The 15,622-nt window shown below is 33.0% G+C and overlaps 2 long non-coding RNA genes across 3 annotated transcripts in view; one reads left to right on the top strand and one right to left on the bottom strand.

The window, feature by feature from the left end:
• The window catches only part of LOC147908177 (uncharacterized), a 95,182-nt gene extending 87,681 nt beyond the window's left edge, over nucleotides 1-7,501 (top strand). The window contains exon 2 of the long non-coding RNA XR_015546614.1: nucleotides 1,728-7,501. This is a non-coding gene — a long non-coding RNA (uncharacterized LOC147908177). The remainder of the gene's footprint in view (nucleotides 1-1,727) is intronic.
• The window catches only part of LOC147908175 (uncharacterized), a 67,000-nt gene that overhangs the window by 27,675 nt on the left and 23,703 nt on the right, over nucleotides 1-15,622 (bottom strand). The gene's annotated exons all lie outside the window — the stretch shown is intronic.

The following is a 15,622-nucleotide window of genomic DNA, read 5'->3' as shown; positions in this document are numbered from 1 at the left end:
CCAAAAACATATTGCAAATTCAAATGTGTGAAAAGACTAAAAAAGTAACTTCAATATATGTGTGATTAGTTTTTAGTGTAAAAAATTGAAAATAATATACCTTACTCTCTCTCTCTCTCTCTCTCTCTCTCTCTCTCTCTCTCTCTCTCTCTCTCTCTCTCTCTCTCTCTCTCTGTCTCTCTCTCTTTCCGCATACAAATATAAATTTAGGCGTTTAAACATATAATATAGTGTCATTACATGGAAAACTAAATGACATACATACATTAAAGTCATTTTTTACACTTATTTGGATTTGCAATGTTTATCCCACAAAAGCATATATAATATAATATTTGCAAAAAAATTTATGGAATTTAAAAATACATACAGGGTTCTCTTTTAATCGATTCAATCAATTTTTTTCCAAATTATTATAGACGATATACTTTAAAATAGTAAAAATATGCATTTTAAAATACATTCAATAGTTTATTTTGTCATTATCTAATTTGTCGTCTAATCTTCGTTTTTCATTAATGATTACTTGATTAGCTGACTTCTGGGTATACTTTCGACTAGTTTTCTTAAGTAGCAGAGGGAAAGCGATCTTATATTTGTCAAAAATTGCCTTGATAATTTAACTACTACTTCACAGATTATATCTTAATACTTCATAGATTATGTTCTTAATACTTCACAGATTATGTTTCTCTGAAGCCTTCTCTTCATAAATGCTCAAATTTTTTTTATTGGATTCGTATCAGGAGACTGTTGGTCAGTCCAAGATCATAATACCATTTTCAGGCAGTGCAACTAGTTGTTAGGTTATAATGAATAACAATAAAGATCGAATGACATCTTAGGCAATGACAAAAGACTACTGAATGTACTTTAAAAAATAATAATATATTTTTAAAACTTGTTGCAAATATGATATATCAATATATAGGCTCTTGTAAAATTGACTGTACATATTATAGATACATATGCACTGAGAAACCTATTTAGTTGAATTAATTTCTTGTTTGGATATGAGTAAACAAATCCTTGATTGATAATATTAAAATAAAATAATAAAATAATTTAGTTGAACCCAAACTTTGTTTAAGAAATTAATTGATTCAAACTAAATGGGTTTCTCAGTGTGCGAACGTAAATAAACATCAAAGTATTTTCGTCAAACAAACTAATCACAAAAGATTTTTTGCTATGTTGTAATATTAATGAAGAGATGGTTAATAATGTAATGTAATGTAATTGTAATATGTAATTGTAATGACTTAACGAAATAGCTAAGACACTTGCTCTGGAAAATTATGAAGCAATAAATTCTTTATAGATTTTTTTAATTTAATTTAATTTAGAGAGGATTATTAGTGTTTCAGATTGATTGCGTTAAAAGTCCAAAAATAATCCGCGCGCAGTCATGTAATAAAATTATTTAATAAATGCATAATAATGTAATATTTAAAATATCTAACTTTGATCGCGATTGGCTGTCTCTATTGATTGATTATAGTTTGATTTATTCATATAAACGGTCCTGTTTCTAAAATCTTAATTTAAAAAAATCTTTGTCTTAATTTAATCATATATTAATTAAATACTATCTTCTTTGATGGAGAGAGGAATAACAGATTGAAGGAACAACAGATATATCAGTATTATTGCATTGAGATATATATATATATATAGTTTCGCTCAACATTTAATCTTTTTATTTTTCATGAAATTCCTGGAATCAGCGCGGATGCACGAATCGCAGAGAAGGTCAGGGACGCGTTTCACTGGGAGAAGCCGATAAGTGGGATAGCGATTCCAGCAACCGACTGTCGTCTTATCATTCGGTCTCAGCTGTTCGCCCCACGCACCGCATCCCGATTCTCGGAAGGACCTCGTAAAAATATCATACAGGATGCGAACCGCCCGCTACAGCGACCTGTTATGCGCCGGCACAAGGACTCGCATTTCGGTCTTTCATCTCTGGGATGCACATGCTACACGATTCATGGAAACGCAAATCAAAACATTTCGCGTTCGATGCACCCACATTTCTTTATTTACAGAGCAGGTATAGATTACAATTGTTCTTCATTGAGTTTAATTTGTTTCAGTTTTGCCAGTTGTATATTTTTTTATTACTTTTCATACAATACAGATCATTCCAGTAACATTACAGTGACATTGCAATATTCCAACAATATTATGTAATAACGTTGCAATAATGTCACTGCAAACTTCTGTGTTATATGGATATCTCTATTGCATCGACTTACAATTAGATGTAATCATCGCATCAAAAGAAAATCGTGTAACAATAATGAAGACAATTGTTCTTAGCGAAAGTTAAAAATGAGAAATATATTTTAAAATTATTATAATATAGGAAGCAAAAGTAGTGTTTCATCAAGACAAGATTTCTTATCTTAAAGAGCATCTCTTGTCTTGTCTTAATTTTCAAGAAATTTCGTTTTTCTTATCTTGATCATTTCTTGATATTGTATTTCTTGTCTTGAATTCAAGGATCTTAAATTTCTTGAAATTTCTTGATTTTTTAAGCAGGACCCTTGACTGGCTCGTTGACTACGTCGCGTAAGAGATAATAAGAAAACATAGGTATAAATTGAATGTCGAATCGTCTCGTAGTTTACTATGTTTAAATTCATGTTTTAAAAATGTGCCTATAATGTCTATTATGCACAAATCTATTAATAAAGATTAAAAATATTTCTCAAATTATCATTTTTAATATTATGAGGTTACTGCCAAATGTAATTATTTCAGATTATTAGATTCCTGAGATTATTAGATGTAATTATTATAATTACTATATATTTTAATCATTCTTGATTTAATTAATACTATTAGTAGAAATACGTAAATGTTTATACATAATATACTTTTGCAAGTAATCTCACAATATTGATTTTATATATATTCCTTTACATAAATGTAAAGGTTAATATCTGGTACAACAAGGACGTATCGGTAAGTATAATTTAATTTGGTTAGATGAGGGACTTCATTCTTTCTCTCTCTCTCTCTCTCTCTCTCTCTCTCTCTCTCTCTCTCTCTCTCTCTCTTTCATTAATCGATTTATACTCTACTCATATGCTATTTTGCTATTTAGTGAAAATGTATGAATATACATTTCTATATTATATAACCTGTTATAAATACTAATAAATACAAAAATGTTAAAACCTAACATATTTACTTCTATTTTTCAAAAACTATTCAACTTTTCAAATCAGAAATAAAATAATAAAATATTAAAATAATACAGTATTAAAAATAAAAACTCACGGAAATTCAAGAAATTTCAAAAAAAACCAAGACAAGATTTCTTGAATTTCTTAATTTTGATGAAACACTAATCAAATAGCATATAGGATTGGAATTTATGCAATTTGATATACTATTTGCATATTTAATGTAAATTTAAAATACTGTAAGCTATTAATATTTAAAGAAATATTTATAGAAAGAAGATTGATGTACTCAATAAGATTATTTAAATATAAAGAAGCGTGATCGACTGTAATCATTTATATAGATCAATTTAAACAGGTTTTATAGATTTCAATGGAATACAATCTCTTCTTCGTTCCGAAAATTGGTTGTATGGCATGAGTATCTTTTAAGTACACCATATACGTGTACATTACCAGTTACAAAGAACGGTGATCAACAATTTAGATCGCTAGTCTTTCCACCGATAGCCAATAAAGTAATTGTTACCATTTCGTATGCTGGCCGTGTTATTGCCTTTCGGCTCCAGCCTGGAGCCCTGATTTTTATGGAAAGCGCCTTTTATGCTCGTCGAATCGTCCTCCTGCATTTAACAGACTCCGCTCCTGTTTAGGAGAACGCGTAGAAGTCGAGGTGGCACCGATGTACCTCATAATGACCTTTTCAGAGCGGCGTTCTTTATCAGCCACGTGATCGGTTCGTCGCGGTATTAACTCGGAATTTACCAAGTTTTGAGAGTTCGGGGCCGCAGGGGACGAAAAAAGGATCGCACGGGGAACAAGGAAGGGCATCGCATCGAGGCGAGAAAAGGGGCGGCTCCACGGGAATCCGTCGACGCGTACCGCGATTTTGCATGCGGTCATTATCTTCTTGCGAGGTCTTTCTCTCTTTTTCGCATTCTCGCTCTCTTTCTCTTCTGTGTTCCTTTTTTTTTTCAAGCGGCCCCGCCGTGAACGGAATTACTCGGGAATTCTATCGACAAATCCCGCGACCATCTCCCGTTGGCTGGCGCAGACATTATCATCACATTAACCGTACTACAGAGAGAAAGGAAGAGGAAGAGAGAGAAGAAGAGCTGGTCCAGCCCGGTCCCAGACAATCCAGCGACGGTTCCTGTCCTACTGACGCTGCTTTCGGAGAGATGAGGAGAAGAAGAAAGAGGAAAAAAGCGGAGAAAGAGAGATAGAGGGAGAGATGGAGACTCGATGGGTACAAAGACCCACCAGACGGTAGTACTCGTTTCTTTCTGTTGCCTTTCATCCTTCCCGGCACTTCCTTCCCACCGTCTACTCTCTACCTCCTCCTTCTTCTTCTCTTTCTTTCTCTCTTTCTCTACCTTCTTTTTCTTCTTTCCTTTCATCGCGCACGGCACTTCCATCGTTCGAATCGGAATTCCGTTCGCGATCATCGACTTATCCACAAAATCAAGTACGCGGTACCAAGGATGTGAGACCAGGTGAAAGGAATATGAGAAATTTTGGACAATTATTTTAACTATTAAAACTTTATAAGTATCATGAAATAAATGTATTAATCATGATCGGAAAATATGTAGTCGAAATTATTAATAGAAATATCTTTAACCTTCAGTATCCTTCTTTTTAATATTTGTAAGCATCAATTTTTATATTCAGATACATTTCTAAATATTTGCAGATACACGGAAAAAGCGATTTTGTTGAAGTATCTACCTATTTAACTAAATGCAGATTTGAAAATAATTGTGTCAAACTACCAAAATAATTATGTAAATTAAAGCACAATGAACAATGCTGCAAAAAATGTGAACATTCAAGCAATCGACTTGAGTGTTCTACATAATTGTGTCAATAAGCCAAAAAATTATTTGCAGATTTGTAATAACTAAATTTGTAGATAGTTTAGAAAAACCGTTCGGTCTAAATACATCTAAATACATTTTGGTAAATATTTGTGTCCATCGAAATACTGAAAATAATGTACTTTTTACATTCCTAATGAAGAATTTCGAGGGAATACGATCATGATGACGATAACAACATCCCTCAAGGACGCGAGAAATGAAATCCCTCGAAGAATATCACCTCGACGAGTATGTCCGCGTTTAATTGGACGGAGCCCGATCTCCGCGTATCATAAGACCTCGACGTCGGCGAGGCGGTCCTCGCCTCATCAATCTGGGTGCTGACTAGCTAATTTCGACATGGACGGCACACGGGGGATCCAAACGTAAATCGCTATCTCGCGAGAGGATAAGTCGATGGAATCGCGCGGATTAACAACTGCGGCAGAATCGACTGCCTTCGCGTCGCCCGAGAGATGGGCAGTCCGATTTCGTGACCAAGCGGTTACTTTCTACTACTAGCAGCTCCGCCGTGTTAATCGGAATAGGGAACACCCGAAGATCTTCCTGTCCGATCCTCTTGGCTCAACGATCATAAATTTATACGCAACATTTGTAATAGCAAATTTACAAAAAAATGTGTGGAAAGTGTAAAACTTTCCTGCAAATTATATTAAATAATATATATGATTATTTATTAGATAAATTAATCCTTTACGGACAGGTAATCTTTATTGGAGTCATTCTATTTTGTTTTGTAAATTGTTCGTTTAATTATTGTAAAATTTAACCTATGAGATAATTGGAAAACGCTTTATTTGAATTTAAGGTAAAAAATAAAAAAATAGTGAATAGAAGAGATAATTTCGAAAAAATAATTTAATTATTAAAATTTGATTTTAGAGAATTTTTAATTTAAATCTTTTCTTTTCTATTTCGAGTTACTTTAAGCTCATCAGTACTACAAATAGTTAATATATAACGCCATATTGACTTCCAAACTAACTTTCAAAAAAACATGAATTTTGATAGGGATATGTTCCGTTTTTATGCTTATACGCTGTAAACGTCAGTTCATCCTTGTTATCTGTCAAGTATTAAACAAGGATAAATTATATGCTTACAAGTGCTGTAAGCGTAAAATGGAACGCATCCTCGATGATCTTTCATTAAAAATTACTATTATTTAGAAAATCGAGTTTTTTATTTGCATTTCATTCAAATTCAGATATCAAGAACTTCCTAAAATCGAACTTCATGGACAATTAGATTAATTTTTGAAATTTGAATTTTAAAATTCCGAAGCAGAATCAAATTCAATGACCCCACAAACCTTTAGAAAAGTTTTCTTTAAGTTTCTTTACTACACAAGAAAACTCCACAAAGGATTAAAATTATTTACATTAAAGATATTTATAATTCTATGAGAGTTAACATGAGTATCTTATTTTAGTATTAACAAGTTGTCTATTTCTCTCCTTTATCAACATTATCATCGTTTTATTTTTCAAAGACTTCTCCAAATCAAATCCTTTTCTTCCGTGTCGATTATGCAATCATTCTCGGCATAAATTTACGACTATTCGCCGACTGTAGAAACGACTTATCGCAGAAACTCCCATTGATTGACGCTTCTGCGAAAGTCAAGAGGGGTTCGTGGCATCGTTGGTTTACCGAAGAACCTCACGCGTGTTGTTACAATACATTCGTGCGTACATGTTCGCGCGTTGTTGCTGCGCGGTGTAAACGTTGGTGCACAATACGAATCGAGTTCCATTGAGACAATTGGCAATTTTCGACGCCGAATATCCGTCGGAAGCGGCGGTAGCGCCCACGGCCACTCACTTGGCAAATTGAAGTCCAGACAATAAATTGCAAACTGTCGTATGCTATGGTACCGCACGTACGATGCGTCGTACGCGTGCGTTACGCGCACTACACACGCACGCGTCCGCGACGCGACGCGTAGCAGACCGCGTAGTTTCTTCCTTCTCCCTCTTCTTTCTTCTGCCTTCGCTCTTTCGCTATTTCGCCCTTTCTCCCCGGTGTCTCCCTTACACCCTTCTCTCTCTCTCTCTCTCTCTCCTTCACTCTGTCGTCAACATAAGGACCGCACGCAGTAACATTACCATTCGGTCGCAGACGAATTCATTGGCTATGCCAGGGCGTCTTCCGTTCACAGGCAGAACGGTTGTCAGTCCGGTTTGACCCGACTTAGATTGTACGTGAGGAGTTGTTACAGTCGGCACTCACATCAAACGATCCCTCGATCGCATACATCGTACGAAACGGTTCCTCCTTATCGAAACGGGGAACGGTTCTTTATCAGAAAAGTAGTGCATAGCGATTGCGCTTCTTTGCTTATTCAACAATATGTATCGACATGTATCAAAAGATATTAAACGCTCTTTCAGTCTACAAAGACTTTTTCCAAGCAAAATAAAATTGAAATTTCGTATAACTTTTGATTATTTTTTCATAGCTGATTATTGATTGAACTAATATTGGTTTTTTTGTGTTAACAGATTTGCGTTACCTAAATTCCTGTTTTTAAAAAATATAAGTAAATACAAAATTAATAAGTAAGGTCTCTTGAAAATAAAATTGCAAAATTAAAATGAAACAAGTCTAATAAGAGTTTAACGCGATCAACAGTGTACACAGTTATATTTTAAAGAATAATAAATTAATACATAAAAACAATTAAACATTTCACACTTGAGTCATTTTCAGCAAATTGAATAGGTTGACGAAGGTAGAAAAAAGTTGCCGATACCGACGTATTTACCACTTTGTTTTTAGACAATATTTCTTAAACAAAAGTAAAAATAAAATTTTAAAAATATAAGTACAAACTAAAAAATGTCTTCTACCAAATAGTATAATCAGTTTTTGTAATACTGTGTTTGGTTAATAATTAATTTTTTCGTAAGATGAGCAAAAATGAGCATCTGACAAAATAGACTCCAAAACTGATACAGTAGGCAGTAATACTACATATTACTATTCTTTTCCTTTTGCAGGAATTATCTGTATAAAGTACCTACAAGTGAATATATACAAGATTTTCCAAAATCTTTTCACTTCTTTATAAAATATTTTTATTGAATTATATGCATATTTACTTTATAACTGTTATACAAGATGCAAATATGTAATAGTTTTTTAAGGGTTTTTCCATATATGCACGATTGCCTTTAGCTCCAATAGGACTATTTGACATTAAAGTAACATTATAAAGATTAAGCTCATAATCTGTTTTACAGACAGTGTGGTGGTTTACGCTGCACCCCAATTTTATATTTAAAATCGTATTATGAAAATCGTACTAAAAAACGAATACAATATAAATACAACTGATTTAGAAAACTACAAGCATTTAAAACGATGTAATATTATTAATAATATAGTCACTATTATTTGAACAATGCAAAAAGAAAATAAGTAAGAATTTTATTTTCGCATTCTCGTTTTTAAATGATTATAGAAATAAACCACAAATAGATAAATTATGAATTTGTACTTTTTAATTAGTTAAACAGATCATGATTTTATTAGTATTAATAAAGTGCAATAATTAGTTTTTTTCTGAAAAATAAGGGGATGTCGTTTTAAAAGACTTATGTCACTATTTTGACGACTTTCCTCTAATATGATTTAAATTATAGAGATTTTTGTCTCACGTTTCGCTGATTGTTGAAAATTGTCAGCAAATTGAGATTTGTTGAAATAACGTTTTTTTTTATAAAAAAAGGATAATAAATAATTATAATTTTCCTTTCTCTCTTTATAATTATATTATTAAATAGTATTAATTTTTGACAATTCCTTCTTAAGATTTTTAATAATGTTTAATAGTGATAGAAAAAATTTGCAATAAGAGTAATTTTTCCTATTGTTATTAACAATTAAAAAAAAATTGTCAAATGTGTGTTAATGCCATTTAATAATTTAATTATAAAAAGAGAAAGAAACATTTAAATAATATTAGGTGTTGGAATTAATTCGTAGCGTTTTACAAGTGATGGGAAGTTCTTTCATTAATGTATTTTTTAATGCTCATGTGAAATAAATAACATTCTTTCATTAAAAAACGCTACGAATTAATTCCAACACCTAATAAATTATAAATAGTAAAATTACTATTTATTTATATCCTTTTTCACAATATGAACTTGTCAATTATTCAACAAGAATGTCAGCGAATCGTGAAATAAAAACCATATTATTATTTTTTATAAAGCATAATAATATTTATGATCTTTTCTACTATATCAAGTTCTACGCTAAAGAGATAAGATAATGTAATTAACGCGTATCTTTCAACGCGGTTGCTAAATTGCAGCAACCGATGATGACAACAGCTGGGCTCTCTGATACTCGCGATTGACTCATCGACGCTGGTGTTTTTATCAGCAATTTGAATTCCCATACTACCTGTGCGTCATTATGGTGAGTCGAAAAAGATTCTCACTAGGGGCACATTAAAATATAGGGGCTGTGCGATGCGCATCTGCCTACCTCCATGCGCAATTACGAACGAAGTTGGCATTGTGTGCCGATGCATCGCATTGACTCGTCCCGCGGTACTCATGAAGAGACGATCTTACATGTGCGTGTATATTGTGTATATGCGTATGTTTGTACGTCGCATCGATTCGCACTCTATCTCTCTTTTCATGGGGGTTTATTCATCAGCATATCGCGTTGGTAAAAGCCTCCGTGAGAGGTTCGCACACGACACCGAATCCATGACTATGTAGAAGTGCTTCGAAGTAGCCTTACAACTTCCGACCCTCATGCCGAAGTCATGTGGCGTTTCTCATATTTCCAGATCAATCACCATCTTCGTACATGCTACAGATGATTTTCTAAAGATAATTCTAAAGATCGAACTTTACGATGGACGAAGGAAATGACTCAGATTGGTTCCCTTAGTTTAAGAAGGCGGAAAGAATTGCATTCTGGTCTCGATAAAAAAGAAACAAGGGAAACTCCAAAAAACCCTTTTTTTGAATGAACCGCGTAAACAGCTGGTAGAAGTCGGTCGGTTAATCGTACGTCACGTGTGCTCCTTTCTAAAGACGCTCGGAGGCGTCGTAATCTCTTTGAAACTAAATATTGTTACAATATTTACGAGTAGCGGACGAGTGCCGCGAACCTTCAGCTGTCGCATCGCGTAACAACTTTGTTAAAAGCGGAACGCGAGTGCTCTCATCCTGTCGAGGAGCCAACCCGATGCGATGGAGCGTCCTGACAAGACAATTTCGAAACTTTACTGAGAAAGGGTCCTCCGGTAACGGCCGGTTATTGACGTATTACGAGATAATGCGGTAGCAATAATACGTCACTTCCGGTTGGTTGGTAATAAAGTCGAGGGTTGCGCTTTTTGAGCAACTCGGGCGCACTCTTTAATCGAATATTTAGATAAAGATTCGCAGGCGCGCGCGCGCGCATATACTCGTCATGGGAGTGCCACATCCGGTGTAATAAGCTGCATCATTATATGCAGATTGTGGCATAAAAATTCATTCGACTCGTGCCACGACGTTCGACAGCCAAAGAATGTTTGCGGCTATCAACCCGATATTACGCGAACTAATTCTATACTGCGACAAAGTATAAATGAAGCAATCGAGATTATAACATACTGCGGAATTAATCGAATTCATAAGGCTTTCTTTTAGTCTCTCAATTTAAAACCCACATACTCGTATATGTTCTAATTTAATGACAAAAACATTAATGTAATAGTTCGAAATCAGTTTATGCGAGACCGATTTATCTCTAATATTATTTTTATGTAGCTGTTTTATTTAACTTTGATAAATATAAAACACACACTCAATTTATTGTATTTTCTTGGAAAAGTATTTTCTTGGTAATAAAAAACTATTTATTTTTTGTTAGATACAGAACGTTTACGTCAATGTGTGGGGATGTTTTTATATTTATGGCTGCAAGTGAGATTTAATCAATGATCTCGATTTTTGATGAAACTTTTGAAGGACCACATCGAGATAAAAAGTTTTCTCACGTACTTTACGGTCTTCCTGCGACGATGTCGACAAGCGCGAGGAGTTACCAGGTGACATCCGGGTAATGAAAACTGCCCGGTATGGGCTCGGTAGAGAATCTGTAGGTGAATCTGTACGCGTATACTATGACCTATTTGCACGAAACGAAAGCAAGTAGAAAAAAAAATCCATGGGGAACAGATAGGAACTCCTTGCCGAACCGTGGGAGAGTCCTTCGGGACGATCAGCCATTGAACTTTCTCCTTCCGGTCTTTTATCTCCTAAAGCCACAGATTCTACGATCGCGCGCATCACAAAAGGAGGGAGAGAAATTCGTGTCCTTTATAATTGCGTCTCCTTCAGAAAAGAAGGAATCCCAACGCGGTTCTTATAGGTACAGACATATATGTATATATTGTGTGTACACGATAACTTTCCGACGCCTTAGAATAATGGATTTGATTCGCTTTAATGTCGGAAGTCAGATTTCTCATTCGACCTCGCGTTGTCAGAAGACTAACGCACGAATATCGGATTACGTTGGTGAAGTTTTCTGAAGGAAAAAAATTGTTCGGTATTCAACAAGGATTACGATTTATTCACGAAAACGCGCCCATTACCCCGCATAATTGTCGTGATATAATATGTGATTTGTCAGGATTGCGATTCAATTTTCCTAATGTTATATTTTACTTGATTAGCAAACAGTTTCAAAATTAAACAAATATCGTTACTTTTTTGTGTTCCTACGAATAATTTATAATAGAATGCCATAAAGTTCTATCATAGTATTAGCATTTGTTGAGCATACAAAAAACAAATGATTTTACTGAAGTATCTAAAAATTTAACTAATACAGATCTATGAAAATAATTTTGTCAAACTGTCTAAATAATTATGTAGAACACTCAAGCACATAATGAGCTGCAAAAAGTTTAGACATTGTAGAAACCAACTTGAACGTTCTATACACAATTATTTTGATAGCTAAACAGAATTATTTTCAAATTGATATCTTGCTAAATTTTAAATACTTTAGTAAAACTGTCCTTTTCGTGTATGCTTCTTTTAAAAATAAGTTATTTTGAATCATGCAAATACGCAATCATTTCTTGTCTCTTTCTATAACCCTCCCCCGTCCCCCCCCCCCCGATATAAACTTTTTTTGTAATAGATTTTTATTTGAATAATAGTTTGTTAAAGAGAATAAAACATTATACGTTTATACTAGCAGGAAATAAGAAGATGTTTTTAAGAATTCCGTTGTTTCTATAGTGTGTAAACAGAAACCAAATGGGATGGATAGCGTCATAAAATAATTCCAGTTCCCACGGACGGTATCTCCGTTTGAAGGACTCAAGAGAATCCTCGAAGAGAAAAGCTCGTGAAAAACGAGAAGTTAAGAAAAACCACTTTTATGTGATGACAAAAGTTTTAAATTCTATAAAAATGATTTAGGGAAATAATGAAAAAGGAATAATGCAGTTCCTCAATGAAAAAAAAAGTTAATTCTGTTAAAAGTATGTTTATCACAGCAAAAAGGAAAAGTGGATTACTATTAATAATTTATAAACAAAAAGTTTTTAATATAGAACAATCTAGTTTATATAAATACAGAAATATAAATGTTGTACTTTTAAGATGTATATGAATTCTAAGATAAACTTCTATTTTCTCTTCCTCTCCCTTTCTCTCTCTCTCTCTCTCTCTCTCTCTCTCTCTCTCTCTCTCTCTCTCTCTTCCTCTTTTTTGCATTAATTTTTTAATGTACAAAATTTATTGATTTTTTTCAAAAATTAACTCTCAGTACTTATATATAATAACAATACAATTTTTATATATAGAAGAAACCAGCAATAAAAGTAACAATTTTGCTTCTAAAGCTTCTAACACCTAAATTATAACTTATATATTAATTTTTTTATCTTACAAGTTAGATTATTTCTTTAACTATCTTTCAATACCAATATAATTTTTGAAAAAAATTGTTTAATAATTAAACACGCTTTTTTCTAAAAGTTGTTCCTTGTTAATAACTGACAGCAGTGATTATTCACTGATTCACAGATTTAGAGAATATATGAAAAATATATCAAAATACGAATATCTAACTTCCAATCTGTTGACACTTGATCACGAATAACATGAATGATCATTTGGTGTACCCGCTTTGCGTTCAATTTAGTTAATGACTAATGTATCATTTACTGATACAAATGAAAACAAAATGCATCAATATTTGACCCATAAGAAATATAATTAAAAACAAGTAAAATACAATAATAAATGAGTAATAAATAAAAATTTAACATTATACTATCCTAAAGAAATTGATTTTCAGTTCTTTGATAACAAATACTTAACATAAAAGTTACTTCTTTTAATACGCGAATTCTATTTTGCTTATAGTAAATTTCTGTTATTAGTACATTCATAAAAGAAAATAACATTTTCCTTCTTTTACGTAATATAATTACATTTTCAAGTGAAAAGTGATATTTTAATTAAATCTGTGAAATTAGATTTTAAAAATATCAATTAATTTGCAATTTGTTATTTTAAAATCTTATTGTTTTAATATTTTTCTGAAGTAGTCATTTATTGGTCATTTATTGTTCAGAGACTGCAAGTGTAGTAACTATAAGTAAAAATCCCTGTAAGTAAAAATCAATTAATTCTTGTATATTTCTTAAAGCAATGAAAATTAACTTGGAACACGAATGATACCCATCGTGCGTTAGATAACTGAAGTACCAAAAATTAAGTACCAAAATATGTACTAAGATTTAATAATACTTAAACATCTTGATTTTATTTATCAAGCATATTGTATTTTTAAATATTACGTGAAAATTAATTTCAATATAAGAAATTTATGCATTAATTTTAGATTATAATTTTTAGATTATTAGATGATTGTAAGATTAACTTTTCCAGGCTCATAAATTCAGGTCATAACTTAGAAGTAAATTAACCACCAGGAGTTGAAATGATATCTGTTTGCGCAAATAATCTCGGCGACGTTGCATGTCCACTTTTTGTAGTAATTCAGTTTAATGGCTATCATTTTATATCTTCTTAAAAAGGTCTGTTTACTAGACTAAAGCAGCTTATCGTCTCCTGCCAAAATATATTTTCCATAACTTGACAGTGGAATTACGCATCTTCGCGACGAAAATGAGTTCCTCCCCTTTCCTTCGATGGTTATCATTTCTCGTGTGCGCGTAGTTAAGCACCATATGGCTGCCTTTTTGTTCCGCCGAGAAAATGGCGAATGGGGAAGACGGCCAGGTTATTTATTACATTACCTGCGGAAGTCTGGGCTATTGCGCTGAAGCCTCTTGTCTTTCTAGACAGGAGGCTTACCGCGGAGGAGACTTACCGCGGAGGAGGAAGCTACGTATCTAGGAATGACAACTCCCGAGCTATTAGATTGACCACTCGAGAAATAGAATCAAACTTATTACGTATGATTTATTTGATATTTTCTTATTTTTAACATTTATATATTTACTATTAATAAATTAACTTATAGTTTATTTATTAAATCTTCATTCTTAAAGACAACCTAATTAAATTCTACCAATCACAGACAAGCGTTTGGAAACGTTCAGAAATGTTTTTCAAATATGAAATACGATTACTGAAAAATATCTATAAATAAAGGCACTTCTTTTAAAAAAACTTCATCATATGATAAGGAGGAACAAACATTGCTGGTTATCTGCACAAGCGGAAGCACATTTTGGACATATTGGTCAGTTTGCTTCTCGTAATCTACTAATATGGATGTATTTTCGGTCAAAGAACGGCAAAGGGGTCACACAAGACTGCCTTCGTGTCTTGGATTTGATCTTGGGCGACTTCCTCGCCTACACCCTGCGGTTATCGTACTCATGACCCGATACACCACTAATTTCATAATTATCCCCGCAGGAAACGCGACGACACCGGAAGCACATATTGCGACGACGTCAGTTGGTTTAAGAAAACATTAAAAAAATACGCGTTTCTTGTACAATATAAGTCTTTCACATATATCTCATGTACATCATGTACTTTAAATAATTACAGAAAAATCATTCAATGATAAAATCATCCAAATGATCAACGACGCGCATCGCATGTTCATATTACAAAATCATCATAAATTTAAGGATTTTCATTGTTAAATTCATAATATCAAATTATATCCATTTCAAATTATTTTTTGATCATTTCTAAAAGTCGCCATTGTTCTTAATGAGAAGGAGAAATAATTATATTTCATCTTAAATATTTTTTCAGAATATTATACTTCGGAATTACCGTGTATGTGATTACAGATTTTGTTGTTCCGATTTTTGATAAAAGGTTGAAATCGCAATATCAGAAATTCCACGATAGTCGTTGGCTTTACGGTTCTATATAGCTAATAATGCGCTAATAATAGCTAATTATGCGCATATGATACGCAGTCCTTTTTGTGTCAAGTCTACAAACTATCGATTCATGTTGCATGTTGACCGTTGTAGCGTTTTCTCTGATAGTTATGCGAACGGTGAACAAC

This window comes from Acromyrmex echinatior, chromosome 11 (genome assembly GCF_024713525.1).
Source record: "Acromyrmex echinatior isolate Ae372 chromosome 11, ASM2471352v2, whole genome shotgun sequence".
Taxonomy (NCBI): Eukaryota; Metazoa; Arthropoda; class Insecta; order Hymenoptera; family Formicidae; genus Acromyrmex; species Acromyrmex echinatior.
The sequence above is the reverse complement of the archived record's forward strand: the minus strand, read 5'-3'. Positions and strand labels throughout refer to the sequence as shown.